The sequence below is a fragment of the Hyaena hyaena genome, unplaced genomic scaffold, assembly GCF_003009895.1.
Source record: "Hyaena hyaena isolate Hyena2069 unplaced genomic scaffold, ASM300989v1 scaffold_107, whole genome shotgun sequence".
Classification (NCBI taxonomy): domain Eukaryota; kingdom Metazoa; phylum Chordata; class Mammalia; order Carnivora; family Hyaenidae; genus Hyaena; species Hyaena hyaena.
In genome coordinates, this window is record NW_024080739.1 from 534,797 (window position 1) to 551,693 (window position 16,897).

At 48.0% G+C, this 16,897-nt stretch overlaps 1 long non-coding RNA gene across 1 annotated transcript in view; it reads left to right on the forward strand.

Annotated features, from left to right (window-relative positions):
• The window catches only part of LOC120234356, a 60,907-nt gene that overhangs the window by 2,324 nt on the left and 41,686 nt on the right, over positions 1 to 16,897 (forward strand). The window contains exon 2 of the long non-coding RNA XR_005529063.1: positions 345 to 538. This is a non-coding gene — a long non-coding RNA (uncharacterized LOC120234356). The remainder of the gene's footprint in view (positions 1 to 344; positions 539 to 16,897) is intronic.

Here is a 16,897-nt window from a genome sequence, read left to right on the forward strand (position 1 = left end):
CCTGTTTGTATGAGAGGAAGTTGACTGTGAGTCAGCAGACTCAGAGTCTGTCAAAAGCTAGGGGAAGACCCCTGCCTCAGCAGAAGGTGAGGGGAGTGTGAAGTGGTACCCCTCTCCCAGCTGCCCTGGCTTTGACAAGATCTGCCATCTTCAGCCTCCTGGAGCTCTTCTCTCTGAGAAAGAGAATGATAATAATAATTAATCATTAAAATGACCATAGTAATGGCTACCACTTACTGAGAGCTGACTCTGTCCCAGGCCCTGTACAACTATTGCTTTGCCAATTTCCATTAATCCTCACAACAACTCTTAAAATAGGGGATTTTACCACCTCCATTTTACAGATAAGGAGACATTTCTCTGGATGGGCAACTGTAGGGCCAAGAGAATGCTCTTCATAGATGACTTCAACTATAAAGACTGAAAATTGACCAAAGGCCTTAGCTGCTGCTTTCTGGAATCCATCAGCTCACAGTTTAAGGCCAGCTTCCCACGGGGCTCCTCTCATCCAATGACCATACTCAGCAGAGATCCTGAGGTAGGCCCATTCCTGGGAAATAAGGGAATTCCTCTGACAGCTGACCTTGACTCAAGAGTTATCCCTGCACCCTTGATGAACTTTCCTTCTACTGCATAATAGTGGTATGAAATGCTTCCTCCCAACCTCCCTTCCTTTCCTCTCTCCTTCATTCCTCTCCCGGCTCCTAGCTCCCTTCCTCTCCCACATTTCCCAGCAACCCAGCAACAAAAGGGAATTGAGTAGATAACTATAGGGCACAGGGAGTTTAGAAGGATAGTTTGGAGGGGGTCTCAGTCAGGGGCCAGATGCAGGAGTTCTGAACCTTTTCTGTGTCAAGTTCCCCTTTGGCAATCTGGCAAAAGCTATGTAACCAATCTCAGCATAATGTTTTAAAATGCGTAAAATGAAATATGTAGGATTACAAAGGAAACCAATTATAAAGTAATACAGTCGTAAAGCTATTTTAATGTGATATAGTAATGTATGTGCTTCTTTATTAATGCTTTAAATAAGATCTAGCAGTAGGTTGATTCCTCACATAATTTTGAAGCAATGAGGAGCATAAATGATATTTCAAAATATCTGCAATACTGTAATACGATACAAAAATATAAGTGATTTTTATTGGTGACAAAGCCATAATTATGGCTAATGTGACTGGTTTGTTGCTACTGTCGTAACTGAAGGAAATGCTAAATTTCAGCTAGAGATTAGTGAAAATAATATAATATTTTTTTTCCCATCCAAGTTCAGTGACTCCACGCTGAGGACACCTGAGTAAGACGGTCAGGGCAGAGCTGCAGAAAGGGAGACCCAGCCCTCTCCCCAGACCCTATTTCTTATAACTGGCTCACCCCTTTCATAGCGGGTGAAGACACTGGTCTCTGAGTTGTATCTTCCTTCTCTTTCTCCCTGGCTCTCTCAGTTTCTCTTTTTCTTGGTCTCTCTCTGCCACACATATCCCATATCTATTTCTCTGTTTTTCTTATTTCTCTTTTATTTTTTGTCTTTCTCTCTTCCTATGAGTACATTTCTGTCTTTCTTCACTCTGAATCTTGTGGTTTTTCTCTGTGTGTCTGCCTCTCTTTCTGCCCCACCTCTCTCTCTACCTCTGTCTGTAACTGTGTTTCTCTCTTTGACCCCACAATTTGTCACTGAGAGGACAGGGCAGATTCAAAGGGTTTCTGTAGCCTGAGCACAGTAGGGCAAAGAGAATTGTAATTCTAGGGTCACTGAGAGCTACAAGCGGGAATATCCCTGGGCTTGTAACTCTAGCCAGGGAGGCACCGGGGTTCCTTCCCCACTCCCTCTTCTCAACCTTTTTCTTTTCTGTTTTTTTTCCTAAAGAGACTTTTAAAAAAAAAAATGTTTATTTATTTTTGAGAGAGACAGAGACAGAGCATGAGTAGGGGAGGGGCAGAGAGCGATGGAGACACAGAATCCAAAGCAGGCTCCAGGCTCTGAGTTGTCAGCACAGAGCCTGATACAGGGCTCAAACTCACAAACCATGAGATCATGACCTGAGCTGAAGTCGGATGCTTAACTGGCTGAGCCACCCAGGTACTCCATATTCTCAACCTTCTTAACGACAGAAACAGGTCAAGACAGAGATGAGTGAGAAGGCAGACAGTGAATGGAAACATTCCAAGCTCTGGAAGATAAGGGCTGAAGCCTTTGAGACCATAAACTTGGATATAGTGGATCTTTCCCCAAACTCCCAAGAATCCAGATGTTGAGGCTGTCTTCTGCCCTCCTCCATGCCTGGGGAGACAGGAGAGAGTACTGACAAGGTCTGGTATGCAGCCACACAGACTCAGAGGTTGAGCCTGCAGCAGATGCCTGCCCTCGCCCTCAGCGGATGGGCAGAAGGGAGCTCAGTGGGCTCAAGGACGGGGAGCACAGAGTTCTGGGATTGATCTTTTCTCTGAATATTTAAGAATGGGGTAGAGCTACCAAGTCATCTGTTCCCTTGGGGGGGTGCATGCCCCCCACAATGATTTAGATGAGGGGAGGGCTATTGGTCTGAGAAAACAGGGACAAAGAGTAGTCACAGAAGGCACCCTAGGGAAAGAGGGTGAGGCTTATGGTAATGTGGGAAGTGAACTAGTTCATAGGAGTGAGATGGAGACTACATGGGTGGCTAGTGTCCCTTGGAGGGGCTATTTCTCTGGGAAGCTGTTGTGGGTGCCTGCTCTTTAGCCAGATTTCTTTCATCCTCACTTTCTAAGAGGTTTGCCTACAACAAGATGAGCAATACCATGCTGAGCCAGGGAACTCACTTTACTCCAAGAACTGCCACAGCTGGGGATCTGGGCTGAGCTACCATTCCCTTTTGGGGTACTGTCTGTGACTCCTTTAGGACCTGGTGGGCTCAAGGTAATAGGAAGGGACTCTCTCCAAACTTTAGCCTGGAAGTCCCACCAGTTCACCCAGGCAAGAGAGACCCCATTATTGACCATCACCATCTGATCTGCGTGCTCTGGTTTAATCCAAATGACAATTGCAGGGCTCATGTGACCCAGTGTATGCAAGGAGCCACCATTTAAAAATAAGGTATATTCCAGAAACCAAAAAGAATGAACAAGTTCCCCAATGTTTCATCTCTCAAAAGATCTTACAACCTACAATAACCCTTCTGTGTTGGTCACAGACCTCAGCTGTCTGGGCTTCTCCCTCATCTATACCCCATCTCCTCAAAGTCCTCTCCTTGGCCAGAAAAGCCTTTCTCTCTCTTGCTTCTTTATTGTGTGGTTTGATTTAGCCTCTCTGGCATTTTGCAGGGAAGAAGTAAGAATAACTGTGACTAACGTGGGGGAAAAAGGTGTACCAGTGAGCAGAAGAAGGGAAGAACCAAGCAGTGGGGAACGTGGAAGGGAATGTTCCAATACCCCTTTCCATGTCTCTCTTTGCTCTTCCGCCTTCCCACGCAAATCATAGACCACTGCAGCCACAATCACTTTGGAAACCATTTTGTTCACCAGAAGGGGATGATATGATGTAGAAAGTAAGAGCAACCTCCAAAGTATAATCTTTATCCACCTTTACCTGCTATGTGACCTGAACAAGTTACTTAATCTCTCTGCACCTTGGTTTCTTTTTCTGTCAAATGGAGATGGCAATAGTGCCTACTTCACAGGGTTGTCATAAAGATTAATCTATGGGAATACTTGGGTATGTGGAAAGGACTTGATGCCCTGTAAGTGCTCAATAAATGTTTCCCATTCCTTGTTTTGATTTTTGCCAGTCACTTCCACAGTGACTTTGGATTAAAACCAGCTTACCTGTTACACACGCATTCTGGTACATCCCAGGATCTTGTTTTATTCAGTCATCCCATGGCATCCTATTGCCAGATTAGACCACATTGCTCTCAGTTTGTTTCCACCATCTCCCAGTTGTCATCTTGTGGGTTCCACCACTGTTTTTACTCCTCATCCAATATCCTGACACTCCTGCTCTCCTGACCACCTCTGCTGTCTCCAGGGACCTCCAGGGCAGATTCCTTCCCCTCCTTTCCCTCTCTGGGTGGGTAGAGGGTACATGCACCACCCACACTGGGTCCAAATGAGATGGACCAGTTGGAGTGGGCATGGACTTTGAGGAGCTTGTTTCTTGCAGGAAGCAACACTTCCATTCAATCATTTCATTTATTTCTCATATTTTTATTGAGCATCTCTTTTGGGCCAACCACTGCTCAAGGGTTTAGAGATATAACAATAAGCAGAAACAGACTGTGGAGAGCTTGGTCTGCTAGGGGAACGAGACATTTACTGAAGAGCCCCCAAATAAATGTGTAGAGTAATTACAAGCCAAAACGAGTGTTCCAAAGGGAAGCAGTATAAGAATATATAACAGAGGAAGCTGGCCTGGCCTGGGGCTTCTGGGAAGGCTTCTCCCAGAAGCTGTGATTAGGCTGAGATCAGAAAGATGGGTAGGAGTTCCTTGGGGCTGAGAGGGAGAGTGTCCTAGGCTGAGGAACCACAAATGCAAAAGTCCTGAGGTGGAAGCAAACCTAGTAATAGAGACAGAGCAAAGAGATGGGAGTTTGGGGTCAGCTGAGATTAAGGGTCCTAGGAGCCAGGCCATACAGACCTTGCTGTCCTTGGTTGGGATTTGGTCTCCTTTCCAAGAAGAGTGTAAGCATGGGGTAATAGGTTCAAACTTGGCTTTTAGGAAGACGGCTGTATGGAGCATGGTTACGATCAGCACAGCTCTCCCCACCCCCAATTTCTTTGGCCTGAGGACTGTGCCATCTCCCCTACCCACAATCCCCTCCATTAGCTTCCCTCCATGAAGCCCCTCCCATTGCCCTTCACACATTTTTGTGAGGATGAGGTCATCATGGGGGAGGGGAAGTAGTTCCAGACCTCTAAGCCTCCTTTATCCTGAAGGGCTGGGGCAGCCCTGGGGAGCGGAGTGGAGAGAAACAAACACAGCACACCTCCCTTCCCCCCATCCACAGCCCCAACTAGAGCCCTGTCTCCTTCCATCCCAGGTTGTTGTGGAACACTGAGCTGTATATATAAGAAGATATTTTTATGCAATTTTACATTTTATGAAGGGCATTTATAATTCTTGCCTCTGTCACTGACTCCCCTTAGGCCTTGGGCAGGTTTCTTCTGCGTTAGGTCTCAGTTTACCTGTGCAAGATTAATGGAAGGGAATCTAATGTTCAGCATGGTGACTGTAGTTAACATTACCATATTATATACTTGGACTTTGTTAGAGAGCGGATCTTAAACGTACACACATATATAGACTGGTAACTCTGTGAGGGGATTAATGTGTTAACTAACTTCATCGTGGTAATCATTTCACAATATATACATAAATCAAATCGTCAAGTTGTATACTTTAAATTCATACAATTTACTTATCGGTTATACCTCAATAAAGTGAAAACAAAATTATAAGTTAATAGGCAGCACTGTCCAACAGAACTTACTTACTGATGAGCATGTTCTGTATGCTGTCCAGCATGGTAGCCCCTAGCTACATATGATCGGGAAGACATTGAAATGTGGCTGGTGAGCTAAAAGAGCTGGATTATTTCTTTAATTTAATTTAATTTTGTTTTATTTGTTTTGTTTTACTTGTTTTTAATGTATACTTAAATAAACACATGTAGCTAGTGGCTACCATACAGGACAGCACAGGCATACCTTAAACTTTTATGAGAATCTGACAGTTATAGACTCCATCTTAGAAAAATATCCACACACTCTATTGAGATAGGCCCCTCTGGTCCCATTTATGTATCCCAGGCAAGCAGAGCTGACTGCCTGGGGCTCAGTTTCCTCATCTACCGTGCCCCTCTCTCTGCCTTGAAAATGCAGGAAAATTGGGGCCTTGCCTAGAATGACTGGGATGACTCCAGGAACTAGCAGACCACAGTTTTATCCCAAGATTTCTGACCCCAGCCTGGTGCACTGCCTACACATCTAAAGAAAGACAAGGTGGTAAATGAAGGCCAGGTGCAGGGGTGACACGAGGGACATTCAGTCTTTTTTTTCAGTCTTGACCTGAACTTCATCCTGCCCTGCAAACCTGGCAAACCATCCAAATGCCACTAGGCTAGTTTCTCTCTTGGAGCACAGAGCTCCATTGGAATGTGAGGCTGTGCTCTGGAAATGGGATTGTGTCATAGGCCTGCAGTGTTTATAAACTGGGGGATATGGAGTAGTCAGAGGGTGGGAGACCTAGGCCAAGAGGGTGGGTCCCTTGGCTCCAGTCTAGCCCTTCTTGGCCTCCATGCACTAGAAAAGGCAGTGATCATTGTGTGCTCTGGACCTTCTACCTTCTACGCATTGCTGCCTTGTCCTGGCCCCAGCACCTGCACTCACTCCTGATGTTTTTACTGTTTTTCCAGATGATCTGAGAGTCAGACACTGCCCCATTCAAGAATATGGAGGTCTGAGGAGGCTCAGAGAAACTCACTCCCAGCCCTGCATAGATGGGTGTGTCCACTCAGTGCAAGGAGGGAAGACTGTTCTCCCTTGTCCTGCTGGATCCAACCACTCCTCCCCAGAAAATTCCCTACACATTCATTTACAGGGAATGACCTTCACTGGGACTTAACATTCTACTCTACTTCCTCTCCCTCCTTGCTGCCCTTGCCCACCCTCTCCTCTCTTATCTCTCAGATGCCCATCCCTTTGCCCCTCATCTGGATAAAAGTATTGGCTCAATTCCTGCCCCTGTATGGTCTCTATGTCTTTGGTATCAGCAGCTGTGCTGGACTCCTGGCTCTGGAACTGACCCTGGTGTGGGACACACAGAGGGAGACAGATCTCAGAACCCCCTTGTCTTAGGCCCTCTAGAAGCAGAGCTTGTGGCCAGATTCAGGTGAAAGCCCAGGGTGCTATGGGTGAGGAAGAGGGAAATATGTGCACAGAAGATGCAAGGCAAGGTCGTGCAATGCCTTACTGTCTTGACTTGCTTCACATGGGCCATGGAGAGACATTGCAGGTTGCTTGGCCCAAGTGTGTGCACTCAGAATGTGGTGGGACTCTTCTAGAATGCTGTAAGGAGGAAGCACACCTTGCAGCAGCCCACAACCTCTACCCACAACTTATCCCCATGGGGCAAGTTTCACAGCAAGCTTCTGGGTTCTGTCAACCAAACCTTGGTGGCATTCAGAAACCAGATCTCACACAACGAAGTGTAGCCTCTCATCTAAGCCTGAAGAGGCGGGGGGCGATGCCAGAGAGAGCAGGAAGGTAGTTAAGTCATTTGAGAAGAAAAGTTTCTGTCTCAATATGGTCCGGCCTTCAGGCCACTGAGATGCATTCATGCCCTTGCATTATATTTGACTTCCCTGCTACAGCATGGGGCCTCTGATTTCATCCAAGAGAACAAAGCCGTCATCACTTTTTCTGCAGAAAGGGAGGTACAGTCGACTGTAAACAAAGTCCCTTCAAGGTAATGCTAGATGTGATCCCAAGGAAGATAAAGACAGGAGTGTTAATGAAGCAAGCCTTAGTCCTCACCACTGTAGCTGGTCCTGATCCCATAACTGATATGGTCTCCCTCCTTCTCTTACCCTCAGTTAACCCTCTGCAGATCTAAACTACTTGCCAGATGAGATAATATGGGCTTTCATCCCTGGGAGCTATGATCCCTTGGTTTGCCTCCCCTTTGGGGATTGTCACTGTTGAGGTTGTCCATTGTCAGTTACAACTGGGTGGGAGATTCTAAGAGATGTCCAGTGAGACTCCTGGCTGGGTTCAGACACAGCCTTCCCTGCACTTATTGCACTGATAATGCATTCTGTCCCCTGCCCTTGTTCCTCCCGGCAACCAGGATCAATGGCTTGACCAGTCCAGCAATGAATGTCTTTTTTTGCTGTTGGTTCCCTGGCATGAACAGCAGTTATAGCTTCCAGTTTAGTGCAAATGTTATTTGGAAATGTGTTTCCTGCTACAGTTCTCCCTCCGCGGCAACTAGGACCCTTAGCAAGCAGAGCCTCAAGTTTTGGGAACAAGAAGCAAAAACTGTGCAGATCTGAGAGCGAGGTGGGCCACTTGCACTTCCACATTGATTCCAGGGCCTGTAATTTCCAGGTATAGGGGACACAGTGGTATTCAAAACAGATACCATGTCCAGGAGTTCAGGGCCCAAACCGACACATGTCACATTCCTGCCAACAACTTCTGAGCGTTCCACAGGCTGCTCTGCTGTTCTGCCAGGCCCACTGCTTCTGGGTGATGAGGTACCACTGAGTAAGTAAATCCAATGCATCTGGATTTTTCACCATCTCATTACCTCATATCATATGCAAAAATTAACGCAAAATGGATCAAAATCTAAATTTAAGAGCTGATGATCTTTACGCCTTAGGTGACCTCATTATTGTACCTTCTTTGTGGAAGCACTGTGGACAAGGAGGGCAAACTGAAACCCCAAGCACACTCTGGTTCTAGTAAGCACAAATAACTGTTGCCTCCACTGTGGAAGGAAGGGATTTTGTGCAAGCCACCTGCCACCAGGGGCTTGGCTGCTCTGCTGAGGAAGAGAACCACACCAAGTGCTCGGCATGGGACTTGGCTGTAGGCAGGTTGAGCCCTCAGAGTGGTAGGACTAGCTCAGCCTTGGTGAGGGGAGCACGTGCTGTTGGGCCCATGCTGGGCCCTCTTTCCCGGCACCATGACCATTCTAGTCAAAAGCTATTGTGCTGGCATTTGGGGTGGACGGAAAGAGTCACTCACCTCATGAGTCATTCTGTCTGCTTTGTTGACAGTCACTTGGAAGTGGATGTTTGACACCCAGAAGTTTGCACGTTTGGTGCCCATTTCCAGAAGTCTGTCCATCTATCATTCCCTGACTCTCTTCGTCTCTTTGGTTTTGTTCCTTCCCGGCTCCTGACCAGTGAGTCAAGCCATTCACAACTTCCCAGGAGTCAGGGAATATCCATGTCTCAGACCACATCTTCTTCTTCTACATGAAGCTGATAACCAAGTGTACTGCTCAGAATTTTGCACACTGGATGGCACATCTTCTCACCACTGTCCTTTGGTGTCTCCCCTCAGAGGGCCATAATGTGGCATCAGTCCACCTCAGACTCTCACCACCATATTACACTGACCATCTGCGGTTCCCTTCCTTGTCATCAGGTGATCACAGAGACTCTGAGAAGCCATACAAGTTTTATGACCCAATGTCCCCTCCACTCCTATCTACCTGCGACTTCCTCTCTATTCCTGACTATTGGGAAGTGGTCCCTTACCCCTCTGGCCTCCCATCTCACTTCACACCCTTGCCAGACCAGGACAGCAAGGAGCAGGGGTGCTACTTCCTCCTGGGCTTTCGGGGTAGGGTGCTGCCTTCCTAAGGCCTTGGCATCCTCAGAGCAGCAACAATATGATAATAACATCAACAATAGCTCATGTGCACGAGGTGCTCCTCGTGTGCCCCACACTGTGCTAATAAGCACGGCCAAGACTAGAGTGAAAAGAATCAAGAGCTTAGGACACAAATTTTAAGAAGGTCTCAGTGTCATATAAGTCCTAATCCTTTAAATCTTGGCTCCAGGCACTTGATTTTTGTCTGGTCCTGACCCTACTAATAAACTCATAGCATAGATAATCTTCCTTCATTCTCATGAGTAAACACTATTACTTCCATTTTACAGATGAGGTAACTGATTCAGAGGTTCATTTGACAAAGTCACTCTGTTGGCAGCTGGCACAGCCATGTTTTTCTGACTTCAAGGCCTAACCTCTTAGCCTCTCAGTTGTATTAGCCCATCTTAGCTATCCTGAGCCTCATGGGAAGCTCCCTGAGGGTGATCCTCCAGAAAATCGAAATCCCACTCAAATGTGAGCCATGGGACCCAGTTGCACTGATGCAGGCAGGCTGCATCCGAGGACCTAGGGGAGAGTCCAACAGGATCAGCCAAGAGGATCTTTGGTTTCATGCAGGATAGAAATCAAATGTGAGCCAGAGAAAGTGAAAACAGAGTTTACTGAATAGCATGAGTGGGAAAGAATAGCAGACAGAGTGTCTGGGAGACTCAAAAGGAGATAGGAATGAGTCTTGTCATTGTTTGGGGCCTTAGGGGGTTATACTGCAAAAGAATCTAGGGTATGTGTTTCATCAGGAGTCCATGGTAGGGTCTGATAAAAGGGGGGTGTCAGGCAAACAATAGGTGTGTTATTTCATAAATTACTGAAGGTAGCGATATTGATGCCAGCACCAGCCATGGTTTGTTGGAAGTTAACATCCTGGAACATATTTGGGATCTGGCTCTTCTTAGAGGTTGTCAGGTGTTTGGGGCCTAGGACAAAACTCAGAGAAAGATTAACTTTCTTGCTTCTCCCCTTGAAGTGGGAACATAGCTTCTTCAGCTTATTCACAGGCAAAATATGAAACGTGAGTAAATGGGGACAAGCAGAAAAGCAGCAGAGACGCATCCTTTCTGCTTTCTGTCCCTTCAGCTGCAGAGCAGAGACACGTTTTGTGCAGGCAGCCAGAGGAGGGGGCTGCGCCAGAACGGGCAGGAAGGAGGCGCTTTCCCGAGCATGTCCACTAGATGGCACCCCAAAACCGAGTCACTGAGCTCGGGCGGCCGAGTGGGCGGCCCCCTCGGAGACACGCAGAGCAAGGCCCTCCCCTCCCTCTCCTCTGGCCAGCCTTTCCAGGACCCGCGGCGGAGGCAGGGTCCCGACCCAGACCTGAGGCTCGGCTGTCCACCCTAGCGCTGCCCACCCACCAGGTTTCAAATCTTGCTTTGCTCTCCCCACCCTCCGAATCCCGCAGGGGATGGACTCAGGGCGCGGAGGCTTCCCAGGGCAGACGGCAGAGTATCTTCTCGCTTTCCCCTAGAAATCGAGCCGTGCCCGGCACCTCCCAGTGCCTCCACAGCACTGCCTCTTGCCTTCGTTCCCTTCCTGAATTCCCCAGGCCCTCCCTGTCACTCGCACCCTCTCAGCTTCTGCCAGTCTTCCGAGGTAGGGACCATTAAGGCCGTTTCCACAGATTTGGTGATGCAAATACATGCAAATATATGCAAATCGCCATCTAAAGGAGGCTTGCCACTGTGGTTCTAAGTAGCTGTCACAGCTTCTCTGACACCTGTTCTGAGAGACAGCTGCCCTGCCCCCTCCTGCTCAGGAATCTATCTGATATTCACCCCCCTTTCTCTTCCAAAACTCTGGCTTCTGCCCCCTTTCCTTCAGGGACCCTGGCTGGTTTCTAGTTCCAAAGGACCCTTGGACTCTTCTCTCCAAACTCTCTAGAGGGGGCAGGGAGGGAACCACACCTTATTGTGCACAGACTTTGGCCACTGAAAATTACACCATTTCTTGGCTGTGTGGCCTTGGAAAAACAGCTTAACTTCTCTGAGCCTCAGTTTCATGAGCAGCAGAATGGGAATGACAGTATTCACCTCATAAGGTTGTTGTAAAGATTCCACTCAATATTACATGTAAAGAGTGCTTACTACAGTACCTCTGAAGAACATAGGAAGCACATTAGCTATTAACAATGTGATTATCATTGACCTTGCTGGTCATCGTATTCTGAGGGCTTGGGCTTGGAGACAGGTATGGAGACAGACAGCTCTGGCATGGGCACACGGGGACTCATCCTTGTGCGTGCATGTGCATACACGCGTGCACAGCTGACAGCCTCACGCACTGGCAGGGCACATGCTCGGGTACACACACATTCAGAAACACACACAGGAGGAGGCTGTGGGAGGTGGAATCTGAGTCATCGAGACCAGAGCTGTGGGTGGTGCTTTTGTCCTGATTTCCGGGGCTCCACGCTCCATTTCGAACAAGGAAATGTATGGGGGATGGCACAGTCAAGCCTCCAACTGAAGCTAGTTGTGTGGGCCCTTTCTTGCATCAGCCCCCTCCCCAGCTGGTCCCAGCCCAGCTCTGTCATCTAGGCTTCTCCTTTCTCTGACCTTAAAGCCACTAAAGCCCCACAGGTGGGGCTGGGCAGGCACAATGGGTGCTTGACATCATAGTGCAAGCCCTGGATTACGTCATAGAGCAGGTGCTGCCTGCTCCCTGGAGCATGCCCTAGGAGCGTGGTAAGTGTAGTGGGGAAGGAGATTTGGGGGAGGGAACATATGGTGGTAGTTAAGAGCCCTTGATTGGGAAGGAGATAGACCCAAGTTCGATTAAGTCCTGGTTCTGTGTGACCTTTGGTAGTTTCCTTAACCTCTTTGGGTCTCAGTTTCTTCACCAGTAGAATGAGGTCAGTCATACCTAACTTAGAGGGTGTTTGTATCTTTTCAATGAGATAATGCACATAAACATGTACTTGATTCAGTGCTGCATGTACTGAATGTTCATATGTGGCTGTCATTGTGGATGATGCTTATTGAAGGTGAGAGCAGATCCTCTGGGCGGACCCACCCCTAGCAGTTTTATCTCTTTCCTGTAGAGCTGCCCCTCCTCCCACACCACTGAGGCCAGGAGGGAAGGAGAGAGCAGTGCTGCCTGGTACACGGGGTCTCAGAGGGCCATCCTAGGTTTGGCGTGGGTGGGGATATCATGTATGTGTGTCAGGAGACAGGTTCAGTCAGCTTTTCTTCTCAGACTGGGAGATATTGATCAAGATGGGACAGAGTCTTGAAAGTTCTTTCTTTAAAAAAGAAAGACACTGCCATTTACTGTGCACCTAAGATGTGCCAGGTACCATGCTGGGTGCTGTTCCACGTGAGCTCTTTTCACCTTCCCAGCAGTCCTGTGAAATAGCTTCTGGCATCCCCAGTACACAAGACAAGGAGAAAATGAGTGACTTTCCCAAGGACACACAGTGGGTAAACAGAGGAGCTGGGATGCAGATGGACTCCCACCCCATGCTCTCTATCTCACCACGTCAGTGGTTTTAACTGATTCATGTGGACTCCTTGAACATGGCATTAGGGGATATCAATTCCCTGAATGTGCAGGGGGAAGGTCCTTATTTCTTGGGTCAGTCTCTTGAGAGCCTTGTGGGCAATGGCAGAGATGGTGTGAACTAGTTAATATACTGGAAGTGTCCCCAGGTGTCATGCACTTGGCTCCCAGCCAGGGTTATATGACATCAGGGAAGGGACACAGGTGCATGGGACACAGGTGCATGGAGGTAGGGGGTGGGGTAGGGGCAGTCTAGACACCTGCCGAAGGCTCAGTCCTATGCCAGTGGGTGAGGTGGGTGGGGAGGGGGAAGCAGCAGATGGACAGGGTCGGGGTGGGGGCAGGGATGCTGAGTCGGCTCTGAAGCCCAAGGTGACTCAAGAATCTGCCAGGAAGAGGCAAGTGTGAAGGAGAAGAAAGGAAGGAGGGGAGGGGAGCTGTGGTGGAGGAGAAACTGAGGCAGCCCAGAAGGAGAGGCAAATGGGGTCAGGGCAGATGACAGAAAATGGTTAGGTTGGCAGGATCTGGGGCATGACACCAAGTTCTTAGCTGAACTCTAATGGCAAGAATTGTCCTTTAGTTTCCTCAGCTACAAACCAGGGTACAAATAGTGTGTGCATCCCAAGAACCTCCAGTTCTCCACCACTAGAATCTAAACTTCATTTTGGCCTAGCTGCCACAGGGAATTTAACTACTGTCAGGCCCAGGGAGGGCTAGCTTAGCAGGGCTCCAGGGGCTGGCTTTCCTCCCCAGCCTAACCACATACTCATTTCTCCAAGCCATGGTCACTTTTTCCTCTGGCCCCAGAGTGATAGGCCTGCATAGTAGGCACTCCAAGAACATTCACTGAAAAGATGAAATGAACAATACATGTCATTTGGCTGGTACATTGGTCAACAATTGTTCCCTGCTGCTTTCATGTTGGCAAATATTTCTGGAGCATCCACTTATTCTTAGCAAAGAAGACCCAGTCCCTACCCTCAGGATCTAATAGATCAGTGAGAAAAGAGTTTAAGGTGGCAATGAATGGTACGGGGTGCTTTCAGGGGTGCTCCCAAACCAAGGCCAAGAGGAAAAGTTGGTCAACATTTGGAGGAAAAAAATGTGTATGGTTAGGCTGGGTTGGGGAGCCAGCCCCTGGAGCCTTCTGAAACAGGCCCTTCCCGGCCCCAACAGTGATTAAGGTCCTTGTGGCTGGTTACTCGGCAGCTAGGCCGGAAGAAAAAGCCCGTAATTAACAAGCTGGCACTCACACAACCACATGTCGGCACGCCCAAGTGCTGGGATAGCTGTCTGTCAGTTGTAGCTGCTGGTGGAATTTTTTAGACAGCTGGGCTCAAGCCGGGAAATGAATATAAGTTACATTTCTATGCATCGTTGTTCGTGGTGGTAAAAAAAATTAATCAGTGACATAGCTGTGACACATACTCATTTAAGAGTCTACAGAGAAATGTTCATTTGTCAGAGGCAGCAAAGAAGAGATTATGTGTCAGCCGGGGAGGGGTGAAATATTTATACAATGGCTAATAAACACCGGTGTGTAAGGGGGTCAATTGATTGTGTCAGTGGCCACATGACAAATACACCATTGAGCAGCCATGGGCACTACCCCTGTGCCCGGGGGCTCCATTCTGATGACAAATACACAACGTGTTACTGTTAATGCTCCCCACCGACCACGGGCTCGGCCCTCTTCGCCGACTGGGCAACCGCAGATTACTAGGAAGCAGAACTCCCATGGAAGCTGCCTACCCTCAAATTCATTAAGTTGAACTTGAAGTTGGTAAATTACTCCCCAAATACCAAAACAGCTGCAAAAAAACCATTTCTTTGTGTATGTGCTGTTTTTTAAAACTTCATGTTTCTGAATTTCAGAAGGCCCAGAAAGTGATTGGTCTTGTTCCCTGTCTCCACCAAGACCATACATATACCCGCACTCCGATGCAAACCTCAGTCTGCCCCATCCCTCATGGGCATAGTGGTCTTTCTGGGCCTGGACCCCCCACCTGCCATTGCCCAAGGGATGGTAGTCAGGTTAAGACATTTGTCATCCCCAGGGATGAAGCCCTTGACTCTCACCTCCCCGTTTGGATTTGTGAGAATGGCCATCAAGCTTTTCAGAAGGGGATGGACATCCTATCAGCAATGACTGCTACTAGTTTTTGAGCCCAATCACATACCAGGCCCTGTGTCAAGCACTCTACATCCATTATTTCAGTGAGCCTTATACAACCCTTGAGGTAGGTCCAGCTGCACAGCAAGAAAACCAAAACTCAGTTTGTGTAAGGATCCCAATTACATGGTTGGAGGTGGGAGTCTATCCAGGTAGGACTCTGGAGCAAGCCTTCCCAATCCTGGCTTGTCTGTTCCACCATGTTGGAGCTACGTGTCTCATGGTTGACACCCAAAATTCTTTTTTTTTTTTAAGTTTATTTATATATTTTGAAAGAGGGAGAGCAAGCAGGCACAAGCAGGGAGGGGCAGAGAGAGAGGATCCCAAGGTGGCTCCACGCTGTCCATGAAGAGCCCAACATGGGACTGGATCCCATGAACCATGAGTTATGACCACAGCTGAGATCAGGAGTTGGACGCTTAACAGACTGAGCCACCCAGGTGCCCCTAACACCTGAAAATCTTAATCCTCACGGTGAAACAATTCAGATTCTAAGGGATTAATTTATAACCTAGAAGACTGTAAACTTGTGGAGGCAGAGGCTGTGTCCTAAGCTCTTTGCTTATCGCATTCACTCCAGAAAAGCTTGGCTGATTCTCTCATCTTAACGGGGCATGGGGGTAGAGCCTCCACCATCCTACCTGAGAACTATGGGTCTTGTCCTCCCCCCCGCCCCCTCTCCCATGACTGAGAGAGGCCCCCTCCCCTCTTCTGCACACGCTCCCAGCCTAGAGCCTGCTGCCAGATGCTATAATGCCCCTATCATTCCTGTGAGGGCATCCAGCATCCAACTCCGTCATTTGATTTCGAATGGGATGACACCCTGAGAAAACAGTTGCAGATCAAATTTCACACATATCTGTGAATGTGGAGATTATAGATAAGCACACGTTGCAGCTTGCTTTTACTTTTTAAAATGAGATTCCTCCCTTACAAAGTGGTATTCCACTTTAGATTTCCCATGGTGGAACTGTTAATAATGATAATATAATGATAGTGATCATAATATAAGTTGTGTTTATTGAGCGTTTATTATATGCTAAGTGCTTTGTGTGTTTTTTTGTATAATCCTCACAATCGCATTTTACAGATGAGAAAACCAGAGAAATTAAATAATTTGCCAAAGGAAACACATAGCTAGTAGGAACTGGGATTTGAACCTAGGTATACCATCTGCAGAACCCCTGGACTCTTAGCATTAAGGCCTGAGTTCTTTCCTATTGCACAGTAGTAGCCCCACACCCAGCCCAGCCCCTGACTTTAGCCGTGTTGAAGTACTCTAGCTCCACAGTTGGTCTTGTTCTCTTTGCACCTGGGCTTTTGCAAATGCTGTTCCCATCATCTAGAATGCCCTTCCTTCTGTTCTCTCAGGTGGGTACCTCCTAGGGGACCACCGTGGGAAAGCTTTGGCTCTCACATCTTACCCTATCCACAAACCATCCCCCTACCCTGGCCTCCATAGTCTCCCCCAAGCTCAGCTAAAGGTGCCCTAGAAGTTTTCCCACCCCACGTTCTCGTTCCCACAGCCTGCAGGGCTGGCTCTAAGAGTCTAGGGCGAAAAGTGATGGGGAAGGATCTTGCACAAGAATGGACCATATTCCCAGTGCCAGACTCATCCTCCACATGGCCCCCACAGCATCCTTCACACAGTCCTGAGACCAGATCACTGCCCTGCCACATGCCCTTCTCCAACACTGCACAAACCTCACTTTTCCTCTCTCCTCCAGCCAAACTGTCTCACTTATGGGGTCCCTGACCAGGTGCTACTCTCTCTTGCCCTTGGCTCTTTCTGCTTGAAGCATCCTCCCTTTTTTCTCTGCTGCCTGCCCACGACTCATCTTACAAGATTCA